A 16055-nucleotide genomic window follows, 5' to 3' on the forward strand; every position below is an offset into this window, starting at 1 on the left:
CCAATCCCTGTTGCATCGCAGATCCACTTCTATTTGCACTTTATTATGGGTCGATGCTTTTTATTGATACTAGGGTTAAATGCGGGGGGCATATTTGTTTTACTTCATTCCTGCTCCTACAGAGCTAAGAGTCTAGTGGGCACGATGGCCCAGTGAATCAACAGTGACGCTGTAGCGCGGTCGGTGCCTGGAGGGACACTGCTGAGGGGCCACACCCTGGAATGCATCTTAGGGAGTCAGGGCCTTGATAGAAGGGGCTAGGGAGCCCGGCCGGTGGAGGAGAAAGGGCAGGGGGCACTTCAAGGCAAAGGTAAAGACCTGGTGGCTTGACGTAGAGCTGGGTGTGTGATATGCTACCAAGGGATTTGAACTTGACCTTGAAAATTATGGAACACCTTCAAGGATCTTGTGCACAATTCAATCAAACACCCAGTTTGGAAGGCCCTCTGTTATGACCAAGGGATAGACATTTGAACTGTTTTTACTGTCTCTGGTGTCATTATGTCTTCTAACATTGCTAGTGGTAGGAATACTCATCTTTCTAAGTTCAACTGCTCTTTTGGTGTGTTTTTAAAAAAAATATATTTTTATTGATTTCAGAGAGGAAGGGAGAGGGAGAGAGAGATAGAAACATCAATGATGAGAGAATCATTGATTGGCTGCCTCCTGCACGCCCTCCACTGGGGATCGAGCCCACAACGCGGGCCTGTGTCTTGGCCGGGATTGAACCTGGAACCCTTCAGTCCACAGGCTGACGCTCTATCTACTGAGCCAAACCGGCCAGGGCTACTCTTTAGGCTTTTTCCCCCCGTAGGGTTTCCTAGAAATATAAAATTCTGTCAACTAATTAGAAGAACTCTGGCCCGACCGGTGTGGCTCAGTGGTTGAGCAGTGACCCATGAACCAGGAAGTCGTGGTTCCATTCTGGGTCAGGGCACATGCCCGGGTTGTGGGCTTGATCCTTGGTGGGGGGCTTGTAGAAGGCAGCCGATCGATGGTTCTCTCTCTCTCTCTCCCCCCCCATCCCTTCCTCTCTGAAATCAATGAAAGTATACAAACAATCTATATAAAAAAGAGGTAATATGCTAATTTGTCCATTACAGTGTCCAAGTCACGACCAGCCTGTGGGCAGGGCCAGGGTCAGGCTGCCTGTGTGCGTCCCGTTCAGCACTGGTCTGACACTACAGGGGCGGGGGGCTGGGCTTGACGGGGGACCTAAGGCCACGCCCCCCGCCCCAGTTCTGGGCCAGGAGACCTCAGGCCGTGCCCCCCCCCGCCCCTGGGAGCACGGTGGGCCCGCAGAGACGAGGAGTTTTCCCCTGACAAAGCGGGACTGCGCTCTGCCTGGGGCAGGGAGGAGGGAGCACACCCTGAGCGCCAGCTGTATACCAGGCCCTCCACCAGTCACCACCCTCACCTCACAGCCGCCCCAGATGTGGGAGCCCCATTTATCAGCAGAGGATGAGGGGTGGGATGAGGGGACCTGGCCGGGCTGCCCTGCTGGGACTGCAGGGCTCCACATCTCCCCAGCACGCCCACTGCCTGCCAGGGGACAGTGACACTGCCTGGGCAGGGCACCGGGCTGCGTAGTCGTTCAGGGTTGACCCAGTAGCCATCGTTTCAGGCGCTGGGGCCGAGGAGAACAGAGGGAACATATCCTTGGTTTGTGAGTTGATTGATGAGTCCCCTGGTTCACTCCGCGCTATTTCGGGGCTGCCAATCCCATTGCCCCGCGCCTGTAAGCTGACCGCCTGCAGCTTCTGCAGGGCCCAGCAGGTGGCGCTGAAGGCACTGCGCGGGGGAGGCAGCCCCTCCCAGCCCCTGCCCGCGCCTAAAAGGTGTGTGTGCTGGGGGAGGGGGTTACCCACCTGTGTTCTCGTGCTTTCCCAAGGGCCAAGGGAGGGCCACTGAGCGCTGCTGGGGAGCCTGGAGCTTCTCAAAGGGCGTCTGCAGCTCTGACTTCAGGTCAGCCGCGGTGGGGACCACAGGTGTGTCCTGTTTTACTGTTGGGATTAATGACTGTGACTATGACTATGACTGTGACTATGACTATGACTATGACTATGACTATGACTATGACTATGACTATGACTATGACTATGACTATGGCTGTGGCTGTGGCTGTGACTATTGCTACCACTGGCACTGCTGCCACCGCCAGCACCACCTAACAATTTTTAGGTTAAAGTGCAGGTTCTAGAACTTTGTAGCTGTGTGACCCAGGGCAGGTCAATGGACCACTCTGAGCCTCAGTTTCCACACCTGTAAAATGGGCCAGGGCCACCTCTACTTTGCAGGATTACATAAAATAATGTGTATAAAATGCCTGACATATAGAAGATGTTCGATAATTGGCTTTTATTAATATTTCTATTTATTATGATGTTATGGCCTGCCAGGGGCTTCTGAAGGGGAACCCAGCCCCAGTGTGGTTAAACCATAACATGCTCTCTTACTCCTGTTCTTAAAGATACGGGCCCTGGCTGATAGAGTGTCGGCCTGCGGACTGAAGGGTCCCGGGTTCAATTGCGGTCAAGGGCACATACCCAAGTTGCAGGCTCCATCCCCAGTAGGGGGCGTGCAGGAGGCAGCCGATCAATGATTCTCTCTCATCACGGATGTTTCTATCTCTCTCTCCCTCTCCCTTCCTTTCTGAAATCAATAGAAATATGTACATATTTAAAAAGATATAGTGGGGCCCATGTCAGCGCATCAGCTGGCGCGCCCAGGGAAGGCCACGCAGTCGGCTGCTGCTCCTCTCTCTGCCCTGCTCTGCCAGGACTGGGCGAGTCCCTTCTCCGTTCCGGGCCCCAGTCTTCTCATCTATTAAATCGGGCTTGGCCAGTCCAAAGCTCCCGCCCAGCTCTGACCATCTACAAGAGGCGCTGCGTGTCACCGTCACCAGCCCTGGTTGGCATTCAGAATTCCACTGAAGTCAGCACTCCATTCACAAGCAGGGACCCTGGTCTCCCTCTGAGACATTTGACGGGGTCACATGTGCAGGGCCCGGCAGCTAGAAAGTGTCCGATAACGGGCAATTGTGAGGTTTAACCCTAATCGCTCCTCCATCCAACCCAGAGAGGGTGATCTGGAAGGTGAGTCACGCTCCTGTTTTCTGAGTACCTTCTATGTGCAGGCCCTGGGCGAGACCCGGAGTTCCTGCAGGGCTAAGGCGGATAAGGTCCCCTCTTCCGAGGGCTCAGGACCCGCTGGGAGATATTTGGGTGGGAGAGGGCAGGCCGGCGGCCTCTCTGCGGAGGTGGCGTCGCGTCTGAGCTGAGACCTGAAGGGGAGAGCAGGCCGTGGAAGAGGCTGGCTCCAGCTGGTGCCAGGGCCCTGAGGCAGCGAAGAAAGCAGCAGGTTCTCGGGACAGAGAGGCCAACGGTGAGGGTGAAACCTAGAGATGCGGAGGCCTCTGTGAGTCAGGCTGTTGCTCTAAGATCGGGCGTCACAAGCCTCAATGAGGAGGGGGACAAAGTCGATTCACACTTCCATAAGCCGTTAGCGAGGATTTTGGACTCAGAAAAGGGGCTGTCTCCATCCTGACCCTCGTACATCTTTACTCGCCATCTAGGGGCCTCCATGGACCCCGTAGCCCACCCAGGAAGCCCTGAATTCCTGGGACCCGCTGGCACCAAGGCCTCAATGCCCCCCCCCCCCCCCACACACACACCACAGCTTCAGAGGAAGGCTGGCTTTGAAATGCCCACGGCCAGCTGGGGCCCAGCCACACCCACGGGCCACCAGGCCTGCTGCCCAGAAGACTGGAATCCCAGCCAGTGGCTGAGCAGCTGAGAGTGGCTGTGTCCCTGGCAACAGTCCTCTGAGGGGCAGGGCTTCCTCCCTACCTGGCCTCAGGTTTCTGCCTGGAGAATTCCAGAAGAGTCCCTGGCAGGGCGGGGCGGTCTCTGGGCCGAGGTCAGCTGTTACAGGACCGAGGCACACAAACCAGCTGATGGTCTCCAGCCTCTTGTGTCCTGTCGCCATGGCTTCTTTTTTTTTTTTTTAAATATGTTTTTATTGATTTCAGAGAGGAAGGGAGAGGGAAAGAGAGACAGAAACATCAACGATAAGAGAGAATCATTGATTGGCTGCCTCCTACACACCTCCTACTGGGGATCGAGCCCGCAAGCCGGGCATGTGCCCTTGACTGGAATCGAACCTGGGACCCTTCAGTCCACAGGCCGATGCTCTATCCATTGAGCCAAACCGGCTAGGGCTCGCCATGGCTTCGTGGTCAAGGTGGGGAGATGTGACTTCAGGGGGCTGCTGTCCATGGGGCAGGACCCAGAGGAAGACCGTCAGGCGCCAGGCCCTCTGGACGGTGTGACCTGAGGCAGGTCCGCTCACCTCTCTGGTGGCCTCCCTGCCAGTAGCTGGAAGGAATTCTTGAGGATGGTGCCTACACAGCGCCTGGCACACAGCAAGTGCTGCATAAATGCTCACCTGCCGGCCCTGGCATGCCCCTACCCTCTTTTCCCGTTGTCTCCCGACGCCACCCGGGTGGGTGCCAGCAGGGCGTCCGAGTCAGAGGCGGGGGCACTGAGGCACGTGGGGCGGTGCCCGGTGGCTGCTTTAGGGGCTGGGGGGTCCCATTTAACTCAGATGGTCCTGGACCATCAAATCCTGACTGGACCCCAGCAGGTACCTCTGGCAAAGCGCTCTCACTCTGCAGAACCTCAGTTTGTCCATCTGCAAAAGGGGCTGGAGAAGACCACCCCTCTGAGGGCTGTGGGAGGAGAGAATGCCATACTGGGAGGTGACGGGCTGAGAGGCCCGGGGTCCAGTCCCGCAGGTGGTTTGGGCTGCATCCATAACTCAGAGACCCACTCCTGGCCCCAGGGTCCTGGCACCAATTCTTGGCCTGAGCCAAGTTCTGGAGCTGTGAGGCCACCAGCCGGATGAAGGGGGTGCCCATGGGAGAGAAAGAGGGCTGAGAGCAGAGGCAGAAAGCTGCCGGGGGGTGGGAGAGCCTTGCCAGAGTGCCTGCTGGACTCAGTTCTCATCTGTAAAATGGAGACCATGAAACAGGGACACGAATGCTAGCCTCACAACATGACGGGGAGGGAAGATGGTACGTGGGGTAAACGTGCGAGCGCGCCAGCGGGGCTGTTAGCTAGTGCTGGGCGGGAAGCGTGGCCTCCGGGACAATTTACTGAGCAGTGACTATGTTGCAGCACTGCCGTGTTTAATCCCGCCCCCCCCCCCCCCCCGCCCCCGCGCGAGGCAGGGCGGCCACAGCCCCGTGCTGTAGGTGAAGCAGTGAGCTCCGAGCCCTGGCCGGCCTGGCACTGGTTAGAACGTCGGCCTGTGCACTGAAGGGTCTCGGGCTCCATTCCCAGGCAGGTCATATACCTGGTTTACAGGTCTGACCCCCCCGGTCAGGTTGAGCTCCTGTGGGAGGCAGCCAATCAGCGTGTCTCTCTCACATCCACGTTTCTCTCTTTCTCTCTCCCTCCCTCTCTTCTGCGCTATCTAAAATCAGTGGGAAAATGCCCTCAGGTGAGGATTAACAAAATGAAAAACAAACAAAAAAAGACTGAGGCTCAGAGAAGCAGAGCCACCTGCCCAAGGCCACACAGCCACACTGTGATAGCGCCACACCCACATCGTTTTGATTCCAGAGACCATGCTTTAAAAATATATATTTGGAAATAGCTTTATTGAAATATAATTCACATACAATTCACCCACGTAAAGCGTACCGTTCAGTGGATGTTCGTATACTCACGGATACGTGCAATGATCACCACTGTCAATTTCAGAACATTTTCATCACCTTAAAAAGGACGCCAAGCCCTTTAACTCTCACCCTCCCAGCCCCAGCCCCTGGCAGCCACTAACCTACTTGCCGTCTCCATAGATTTGCGCTCCCTGGACATTCGCATCCATGGGTCGCACAGCGCGTGGCCCTTGATGTCTGGCTTCTTTCACTCAGCACAGTGTCTTCAGGGCCCCTCCAGGCCGTAGCAAGAACCAGTCCTCCATCCTCCTTACGGCCGGTACTACTCCGTTGTACGATCGACCACATTTTGCTTATCCATTCACCATGTAAGCTGCCTGTTCGGGCTGAGTAACGCTGCTGTGAGCACTCACGCACAAGTCCCTGGGTGGCCATGTGTTTTCAGTTCCCCGGGCCGTGTCCGGGCGCCAGCAGCCGGCTGGTTGGGGACTATATTTAACATCTGGAGGAGCTGCCGGATTGTTGCCCACAGAGGCCTCTGGCTTCTCGTCCGGCCGGCAGCGGCAGAGGACTCCGCTTCTCCGCATCCTCGTTACTGTCTCTTCTTCAGACCAGCCTCCTCCTGGCCGTGCTCCGCCGTTAGAGGCTGCGGCCTGGGGTTCCAATCCGACCTGTCTGGGACCTCAGGCAGGTGACCCCTGGGGTCCTTTCCTAGAAACCAGACCGACAACCCTTGCCTCCCGGCCGCAGCGAGATGAAATGGGTCGTGGCAGCGTCAGGGCGGTGCTGAGTGCAGTGAGGTCCATGTGTCTTGTTTACATAACGGGGTGATGGGTAGAGTCCCTGACAGGCTCACCATCTGGCTCACTTCTCTCCCCAGCGCCTGGCACTGCCTGGCATACAGTAGGCGCTGGCTAAGTGCAGGCTCTCGGTGCGGCCAGGAGCCGCTTTGGTGGAAATAGCGGAGCCCCTGCGGCACTGGGCCCGGTGGGCCCCGGCCGGGCTGCCTGTCGCCTCCCCCTCCGGCTGCGCTGAACTCGCTCTCCCCTCGGAGGAGAGCGCTCTGTCCAGTCTCTGTCCTTCCCGGTGCTGGAGCGTGTCGCCGGCCACAGAGGCAGCGAAGTGATGGCAGTCCCTACGAGCAGCGGCCCTCCTTCACGTCCCGTAGAACCAACCGCGAGTGGTTGCTGGGTGGCTGGCCGCCTCACGCTCTCTTCCGCTCACCTCTGTACGCGTTCAACCAGTGTTTTCCCCATTTTTTTTAATTGTGGTAAAACACACATATCAAAATTGGCCATCGGAAGCCATTGTTAAGTGAACAGTTAGTGGCATTAAGTACATTCACATTGTTGTGCAAACATCACCACCACCCATCTCCCTAACGCTTTCATTTTGCAAAACAAACTTTGTGCCCATTAAGCAATAACTTTCTATTCCCCTCTCCCTCTAGCTCAGTGGTTCTCAACCTTGGCTGCACATTAGAATCAACTGGGAATCTTTTTAAAATCCTGATTTCTGGGCCTCATCCTCTGGAAATTCTGTTTCTTTGTTATGGGGTGGGGCCACAACATTAGTAACAAAGAAACAGAATTTCTGGAGGATGAGGTCCAGAAATCAGGATTTTAAAAAGATTCCCAGGTGATTCTTATGTGCAGCCAAGGTTGAGAACCACTGCTCTAGCTCAACCAGCCAGTATTTTTAAAATACCTATTAAGTGCCAGGAGCTGGTCCTGTAGCTGCAAACAAGGCAGTTATGGTCCTTGCTTCCTGAAAACTGATACCCATTTTCCAGATGAGGAGACTGAGGCGTGGAGAGGGAGAGGCTCTCACCTCCTCAGCGGCAGGGCAGTTTGAACCCAGGCGTCAGGAACAGAGGCCCCTGGACCGAGATGAGTCACGTCCTCACATGGGGTCCTTAGTGGTCCAGTCTGTGACATGGGGTCAGGAAGGAGTTGGACGAGCTGTGGTGGCTGTGAGGGCTCACAGGGCATTTCCCTGACCTTGGAGAAGAATGAGCATCACCCCCAGCCCCATCTCCTCCAGTCCCCCCATCAGCCTCCTGTTAGCCGGGAGGGGTCACCCTTGTCATTTTCTTTTCAGTTGAGACAGACTTCTCTGAGAAAGGGGCCCAGACTAGTCCTGCCCATTACTCCTCGCTTCCCAACCTGGCCCAGCCCAGCCCAGCCCCAAGGCCTCCGGCATCTAGGCTGTCCATAGAGGTCAGGAGGGCGAGGCAAGGGGGCTTCTGTTTGCATTCCTCATGGCTAGATAGCAGGGGGTGCTGTTTACTGTCCGGAGGGAGAAGGAGTCTCCTCCCCACCCCCTCAGGAGGGAGCACGTTTGGAGAGGCCACATCCTCTCCAGCCTCAGTTTTCCATCTGTAAAGTGGGCACAGCATCCCTGCCTCAGCTTGGCTGGGAGGAAGGTTCACTTGGACTCTCTCCCTGCAGCTCAGCGACTTCATTTTTAAGGTTTATTTTTTGTAACGTCTCCCACTGGTGACTGGTTTGAACCACTTTTGTTCTGGTTCTCTCTTTCCTTCCAACCGTTCTAAAATGCCACTGGCCTACCCATGGGGGTGTCAGCGCAATGGAATAAAAGCAATAGTGATGCCAGGCCGGTGTGGCTCCGTGGTTGAGCGTCGACCTATGAACCAGGAGGTCTGGGTTCAATCTCGGGTCAGGGCACATCCCCAGTGTGGGGCGTGCAGGAGGCAGCCGATCAATTAGTCTCTCTCATAATCAATGTTTTTATCTCTCCCTCCCTCTCTGAAATCAATATTAAAAAAAAAAGTGACAAAAGGGCCGGCCCTGTTCCACGGGGCTGCGTCTCTACGGCAACTGAGTCTGGGGCAGGAGTGAGCTGCCTGAGCTGCCGAGTAAGCAAGTGGCCAGGGCAGAGGATGGGTGCGTGGTGGGCATCACCCTCCGCCTGATAAGGGCGTCGTCACTGGTGCTCAGCGCTGGTGAAGGGGAGAGGAGCTCCTCTGGGAGCCCGGAGGGGCCTCGCCGCCCCCGCCCCGCCGGCTGCAGGGGTGGCGGAGCGGGAGCGGGTTCACGGCCCTGTGAAGGGCCGGCTGCAGGGGTGACGGAGCGGCTGCAGGGGTGACGGAGCGGGAGCGGGTTCATGGCCCTGTGAACGGGCGGCTGCAGGGGTGACGGAGCGGGAGCGGGTTCATGGCCCTGTGAAGGGCCGGCTGCAGGGGTGACGGAGCGGGAGCGGGTTCATGGCTTTGTGAACGGGCGGCTGCAGGGGTGGCGGAGCGGGAGCGGGTTCATGGCCCTGTGAAGGGCCGGCTGCAGGGGTGACGGAGCGGGAGCGGGTTCATGGCCCTGTGAACGGGCGGCTGCAGGGGTGGCGGAGCGGCTGCAGGGGTGGCGGAGCGGGAGCGGGTTCATGGCCCTGTGAAGGGGCGGCTGCAGGGGTGACGGAGCGGGATCGGGTTCATGGCCCTGTGAACGGGCGGCTGCAGGGGTGGCGGAGCGGGAGCGGGTTCATGGCCCTGTGAGGGGCCGGCTGCAGGGGTGACGGAGCGGGAGCGGGTTCATGGCCCTGTGAAGGGGCGGCTGCAGGGGTGGCGGAGCGGGAGCGGGTTCATGGCCCTGTGAAGGGCCGGCTGCAGGGGTGACGGAGCGGGAGCGGGTTCATGGCCCTGTGAAGGGGCGGCTGCAGGGGGGGCGGGGCGGGAGCGGGTTCATGGCCCTGTGAACGGGCCGGCTGCAGGGGTGGCGGAGCGGGAGCGGGTTCATGGCCCTGTGAAGGGGCGGCTGCAGGGGTGACGGAGCGGGAGCGGGTTCATGGCCCTGTGAAGGGGCGGCTGCAGGGGTGGCGGAGCGGGAGCGGGTTCATGGCCCTGTGAAGGGCCGGCTGCAGGGGTGGCGGAGCGGGAGCGGGTTCATGGCCCTGTGAACGGGCGGCTGCAGGGGTGACGGAGCGGGAGCGGGTTCATGGCCCTGTGAAGGGGCGGCTGCAGGGGTGGCGGAGCGGGAGCGGGTTCACGGCCCTGTGAACGGGCGGCTGCAGGGGTGGCGGAGCGGGAGCGGGTTCACGGCCCTGTGAACGGGCGGCTGCAGGGGTGACGGAGCGGGAGCGGGTTCACGGCCCTGTGAACGGGCGGCTGCAGGGGTGGCGGAGCGGGAGCGGGTTCATGGCCCTGTGAACGGGCGGCTGCAGGGGTGCCGGAGCGGGAGCGGGTTCACGGCCCTGTGAACGGGCGGCTGCAGGGGTGACGGAGCGGGAGCGGGTTCATGGCCCTGTGAACGGGCGGCTGCAGGGGTGGCGGAGCGGGAGCGGGTTCATGGCCCTGTGAACGGGCGGCTGCAGGGGTGACGGAGCGGGAGCGGGTTCATGGCCCTGTGAAGGGCCGGCTGCAGGGGTGGCGGAGCGGGAGCGGGTTCACGGCCCTGTGAACGGGCGGCAGCAGGGGTGGCGGAGCGGGAGCGGGTTCATGGCCCTGTGAACGGGCGGCTGCAGGGGTGACGGAGCGGGAGCGGGTTCATGGCTTTGTGAACGGGCGGCTGCAGGGGTGACGGAGCGGGAGCGGGTTCATGGCCCTGTGAACGGGCCGGCTGCAGGGGTGACGGAGCGGGAGCGGGTTCATGGCCCTGTGAACGGGCCGGCTGCAGGGGTGACGGAGCGGGAGCGGGTTCATGGCCCTGTGAACGGGCCGGCTGCAGGGGTGACGGAGCGGGAGCGGGTTCATGGCCCTGTGAACGGGCGGCTGCAGGGGTGGCGGAGCGGGAGCGGGTTCATGGCCCTGTGAACGGGCGGCTGCAGGGGTGACGGAGCGGGAGCGGGTTCATGGCCCTGTGAACGGGCGGCTGCAGGGGTGGCGGAGCGGGAGCGGGTTCATGGCCCTGTGAACGGGCCGGCTGCAGGGGTGACGGAGCGGGAGCGGGTTCATGGCCCTGTGAACGGGCCGGCTGCAGGGGTGACGGAGCGGGAGCGGGTTCATGGCCCTGTGAACGGGCGGCTGCAGGGGTGACGGAGCGGGAGCGGGTTCATGGCCCTGTGAAGGGGCGGCTGCAGGGGTGACGGAGCGGGAGCGGGTTCATGGCCCTGTGAACGGGCGGCTGCAGGGGTGACGGAGCGGGAGCGGGTTCATGGCCCTGTGAGGGGCCGGCTGCAGGGGTGACGGAGCGGCTGCAGGGGTGGCGGAGCGGGAGCGGGTTCATGGCCCTGTGAAGGGGCGGCTGCAGGGGTGACGGAGCGGGAGCGGGTTCATGGCCCTGTGAACGGGCGGCTGCAGGGGTGACGGAGCGGGAGCGGGTTCATGGCCCTGTGAAGGGCCGGCTGCAGGGGTGACGGAGCGGGAGCGGGTTCATGGCCCTGTGAACGGGCGGCTGCAGGGGTGACGGAGCGGGAGCGGGTTCATGGCCCTGTGAAGGGCCGGCGGGGCGGGGCGGAGGGAAGCCGGAGGCTCAGGTGCCCCAGCGCCGCTCCAAGAAGCGCCTGCCCCTCCGCCCGGGGGCCATGCGCCCGCTTTCTAGGTGAGGAGACTGAGGCCCGCCCCGCCCGGCAGAGCTGGGGGCTCCGACGGCCGCGGGAGGGGGTGCGGGAGGGTGTGCGGGGGGGGGGGGGGGGGGGGGGGGTGGGGTGGGTGCGGACGGGGCGGGAGGAGGTGCGGGGGAGGGTGCGGGAGGGGGTGCGGCCGGGGCGGGAGGGGGTGCGGGGGTGCGGGGGGGCGGGTGCGGCCGGGGCGGGAGGGGGTGCGGGGGGGCGGGTGCGGCCGGGGCGGGAGGGGGTGCGGCCGGGGCGGGAGGGGGTGCGGGGGTGCGGGGGTGCGGGGGGGCGGGTGCGGCCGGGGCGGGAGGGGGTGCGGCCGGGGCGGGAGGGGGTGCGGGGGTGCGGGGGTGCGGGGGGGCGGGTGCGGCCGGGGCGGGAGGGGGTGCGGGGGGGCGGGTGCGGCCGGGGCGGGAGGGGGTGCGGCCGGGGCGGGAGGGGGTGCGGGGGTGCGGGGGTGCGGGGGGGCGGGTGCGGCCGGGGCGGGAGGGGGTGCGGCCGGGGCGGGAGGGGGTGCGGGGGTGCGGGGGTGCGGGGGGGCGGGTGCGGCCGGGGCGGGAGGGGGTGCGGGGATGCGGGGGGGGGGCGGGTGCGGACGGGGCGGGAGGGGGTGCGGGGGGGCGGGTGCGGACGGGGCGGGAGGGGGTGCGGCCGGGGCGGGAGGGGTGCGGGGGGGCGGGTGCGGACGGGGCGGGAGGGGGTGCGGCCGGGGCGGGAGGGGTGCGGGGGGGCGGGGGGGCGGGTGCGGACGGGGCGGCGCGCCGGTAACCCGAGCGGAGGGAGGAGGGGCGCCGCGGTGGGCGGGCGCCGGGGCCGCGGGACTCAGGAAGCGCCGTGTCCCGGCCGCCGGCGCCGCGCGGTCCGGAGGTGAGTGCCGAGCCCTCGGGCGGGACGGGGAGGACGGCGCGGTCGGGGCCCCTCGGGGCGCCCCAGCTTCTCCGGGGCCGGGATCGCGGGCCCGCGGGTGTCCCGCTCCGGGTGCCGCTCCCGGGATCCGCGCTCCCCCTGGAAGCGGGCGCCGACGGGGGCCGGGGCGGCGGGTCTCGGAGGGAGGCCGGGTCCAGGAAGCCCCGCCGCCCACCCGCGGCCCCCGTGGGCTGGACCCCGCGCCGCGGGGCGGAGGCTGGAGCCGCAGAGCCACTTGCTTCCTGAGGCCGGAGGGCGCCCTCCCGACCCCAGCCCCCAGCCCCCAGCCCCCAGCCCGCCGGGACTCGTGGGCCGGGCTGGAGGGACCTGCGCTGCCCACTGGCCACGGGCCGCCGGCGGGGCGCCCATCCTGTGGATGAGGAAGCTGAGGCTCAGGTCAGGGCTGGCCAAGCGCCGTCTAACCCGGGCCGCCAGCTCCCGCGGCCTCCTGCGGGCCCCCGGACGGACCGGACCGGACCGGCCTCCTGCGGGCCCCGGGACGGACCGGACCGGCGGCGGGCCCTGGCTGCTCTGGCCCAGCTTCTGAAGACGGGCGGGCGGGGCCTGCGCCCCGGGGTCCTGGCAGGCGAGGAGCTGGGTCCTGGGGGCTGAGAAGAGGATCTCAGGTCTGCACGGTAGCTGGTCACCCAGGGTCCAGCTCAGCGGCTGCTTCCTGAGGAAGGTGAAGGGGGGCCCCTCAGGGAGGTCAGGCGAGGTTAAGGGGGCCTCCCTGCCACCCACGGCTGGGCGACCTTGAGCTGGTCCCCTGGTGTCTCCTGTCACGTGGGGGCGGCCTGAGGGCCACCCAGGGCTGGGTGAGGCGGGTGGCCAGTGGGGAGCCCCGGGCAGGGCCTGGCACACTCAGAGCCCCGTCGCCTTGTGTCTGTGCTGGCGGCTGTTGCCACAAACACCTTAATAAAAAGGGTGGAGAAAGGAACGGGCCGTTCCCACCTTCCGCAGCTCTTTCTGTGTGAGGATCAGTGGGAGCCAGAACAGCTAGGGACCCTCCTTCCCACCTTATTGGTGATTTGGCGCAGGGGGGGGGGAAGGGGGGTCCCAAACAGGTGGCAAATGGCACTCATGGCCAGTCAGGCTCACGTTTAAAACCAGGGGCGGCATCTTGCAGTGGAGTAAGGTGCCCGGCCGGCGTGGCTCAGCGTCGACCTGTGAGCCAGGAGGTCAGGGTTGGATTCCGGTCAGGGCACGTGCCCGGGCTGTGGCTCGATCCCCCGTGTGGGGCGTGCAGGAGGCAGCCGATCAATGATTCTCTCTCATCATGGATGTTTCTATCTCTCTCTCCCTCTCCCTTCCTCTCTGAAATCAATAAAAATATATTTAAAAAAAGAGAGAGAAATGGAGTAAGGTGAGTAAACCTTGGGCTTGTAGAGTCAAGAAATCGTTCTGTTTGTCTGGGTGTGATGTGAACAGGAAGGGGGAGGGATCGGAGAGGCAGGGTCTGGGTCAGACCGCGAGCCCTAATGCCCAGGCTGGGGGGCAGGTTGGACGTGTGGTCTGGAAAGGTCCCCTGGCTGCAGCGTGGGGCCAGGCAGGGAGGCCGGTCCCCGGGGACACTGTCCAGGGAAGGGATGTGAGGCCCAGGTGGGGCCTGAGAGGATGCCCTGGAGGGAGATGGGGGAGGGAGGGAGGGAACGCACAGGGCTGGCACGCGGTGCCTGGCACATAGTGGGTGCTCTGTGGCCTAGCTGAGCGACTGAGCACAGCATCTGAGACGGGGAGTCTTTTGCGCTTCTCGGTCTGTTCCTGGAGGGAGTCACATGAAATGGGCATCTCCCCTCACAGGCCACTGGCCTGCGGCCGCCATCAGGCTCCCCCAGGTGATGCTGGGAAAGACACTCAGGTTCCTCCCGATCCTGGGCACCCAGGGAACAGCTCCGCGTCTTGTCACACAGGATCTGGGAGCCAGAGGACGTTTCATGCCAGCCGGCCCTCTGGAATGCTCCGCATCGCTAATTTGGAGAGGAATTTCCTGTTAAAGATTAATTCAGATCTCTTGAGATACCCGCTCTGAACGCTGGGTACGAGGTTCTGCCTGGCTGCGTTCGTGGTCCTGACGGTGAGAGCGAGCGTTCATTGAGCACTTACTATGTGTCAGGCGCTGAGCCACATGTCCTTAGCACTCCTGGATACAGACTATGGCCATACCCACTTTGGAGAGGGAGGGACTGAGGTCTGAGCGGGGACGTTGCTTGCTCAGGTTCTCTTAGCTGGGAAGGGGCAGAGCTGGGATCAGAACTCCATTCGTCTAATTTCAAAATCCATGCCCTCCGTCTCCAAGGTGGCCTGTCCCCTTTGTCTGGGTCCACAGTTGTTGAGAAGATGTAGTATAGAGACAAGAACCTGATCTGCCCAGACAGACGTGGACTCAACCCCTGGGCCTGCTCCGCCCTCACCCGGGGAGCTCAGGCAAGTCACCTGACCTCTCTGAGCCTCAGTTTCCTCATCTGTCAAATGGACTCTCAGTGCCCACTTTGCAAGGACAGTCAAGGCACACAATGGGGCTCTAACACACCATCTCCTTCCTCATCCTGCCCTTGACTGTTCCAGGATGCCCCCCTGGGAGCTCCTGGGAGCCAGGCAGGTGGGTGGGAGTTAGCAGGGGCAAATCTAGACTTGTGCTTAGACAAAGGACGATATCTTTCACCCATGAAATATTTACGAGCGTCAACTACGTGCCAAAGCTGTCTTTCCTACTTTCCTGATTTAATGCTTAAAAACTAGAGCTGGAGCCCGGCTGCCTGGTTCAGATCCGGCTCTCAGTAAATTCCCTCTCTCCTGGGGCCTCTGTTTCCTCATCTGTAAAATGGGGCTGATGGTAGTGCCTGCTTTGTCCTCAACGCACCAATGACTGTTTAATTTATAACCAATGTCTAGTGCCCGATGTTCGCGTCGGTGGTGTCATAGCCTCGCCTCCCCTGGAGGTGGCGGGGGCAGGAAGGCGGACTCAGAGAGAAGCAGTTTGCCCGGGATGCCCTGCTGGCTCCTGGCAGAGCTGGAATGGAAGCCAGAGCAGAGTGACTGGTCCCCTTGGGTCCCTGAAAGCCCAGTGACTTGCTTAGCATCCTTCCTGGAAAGCCACCTTGGACTCACCCCCCTTGGAGTCTGTCCCACCTCGGGCCACATCTCAGCTGTGCCCCTCTGCTGTGTGACCTCTGTTTCTTGGGCTGCCACCTGGGGTTTGCTGGAAGTCAGAGCTTTGCCAATGTGCGGGGTATTCGGGGTATGCCAGCTGCCACTCCTGCCCCAGCCAGGGCACCCCCTGCCTTCGGTGTCATTGGTCCCATGAGCTGGCACCCTGACTGGTGGGCACAAGGACAGGAGGCCAGGCCCCTATTGCCATTGTGACTCTGACTTCCTTCCTGCCTCTGAGCCCTTCCTGATCACCGGCTTCTCCGTTCTGCCCCGAGCCCTGGCCGCTGCTGGCTGTGTGACCCTGAGGAAGTCGCCCACCTCTCTGAGCAGGTTTCCTCATGGGTGAGGGCGGATCACAAAGCACATGCTGGGGGCATAGGAGGCCCTCACAAGTCTGCCCCAGATGAGCTCAGGGGACAGGAAAAGCCACAGAAGGAGGTGGGGCAAGAAGAGGGGGTGACAGGCGGGCCATTGACCAAATGGGAATGCTCTTCTTTTTCTTCAGTGGTGAGTAACGGCCGCCCGGCCGCCCGCCCTGCCAGCCCCACACAAAGGGCTGCTCAGTCTCACCAGGCGCCTGCTTTTCCTGAGGGTGGAGTGGCCTGGGCTACACCCGGCTGTCCAGGAGGGCTGACCGCTCCTGGGACAGCTCCTCGTGTGTGGTGTGTGTGTGTGTGTGTGTGTGTGTGTGTGTGTGTGTGTGTGTGTGTGTGGTGTGTGTGTGTGCACATGTGCTCGCACTTCCAGCAAACACCCCCGATGGGCCGCATGGACTCAGAGGAGACCCCAGCGGGCACGGGGCCAAGGGGCCTCA

At 62.3% G+C, this 16055-nt stretch overlaps 1 protein-coding gene across 2 annotated transcripts in view; it reads left to right on the forward strand.

Annotated features, from left to right (window-relative positions):
* The first annotated feature begins 11948 nt into the window (after positions 1–11948).
* Positions 11949–16055, forward strand: part of TRPV4 (transient receptor potential cation channel subfamily V member 4) — a 37145-nt gene continuing 33038 nt past the window's right edge. For both annotated transcript variants that reach the window (XR_004974881.1, XM_036354028.1), the window contains exon 1: positions 11949–12052. The gene's annotated coding sequence lies outside the window, so the exon portion shown is untranslated. The remainder of the gene's footprint in view (positions 12053–16055) is intronic.

Source organism: Myotis myotis, unplaced genomic scaffold (genome assembly GCF_014108235.1).
Source record: "Myotis myotis isolate mMyoMyo1 unplaced genomic scaffold, mMyoMyo1.p scaffold_m19_p_20, whole genome shotgun sequence".
Lineage (NCBI taxonomy): Eukaryota > Metazoa > Chordata > Mammalia > Chiroptera > Vespertilionidae > Myotis > Myotis myotis.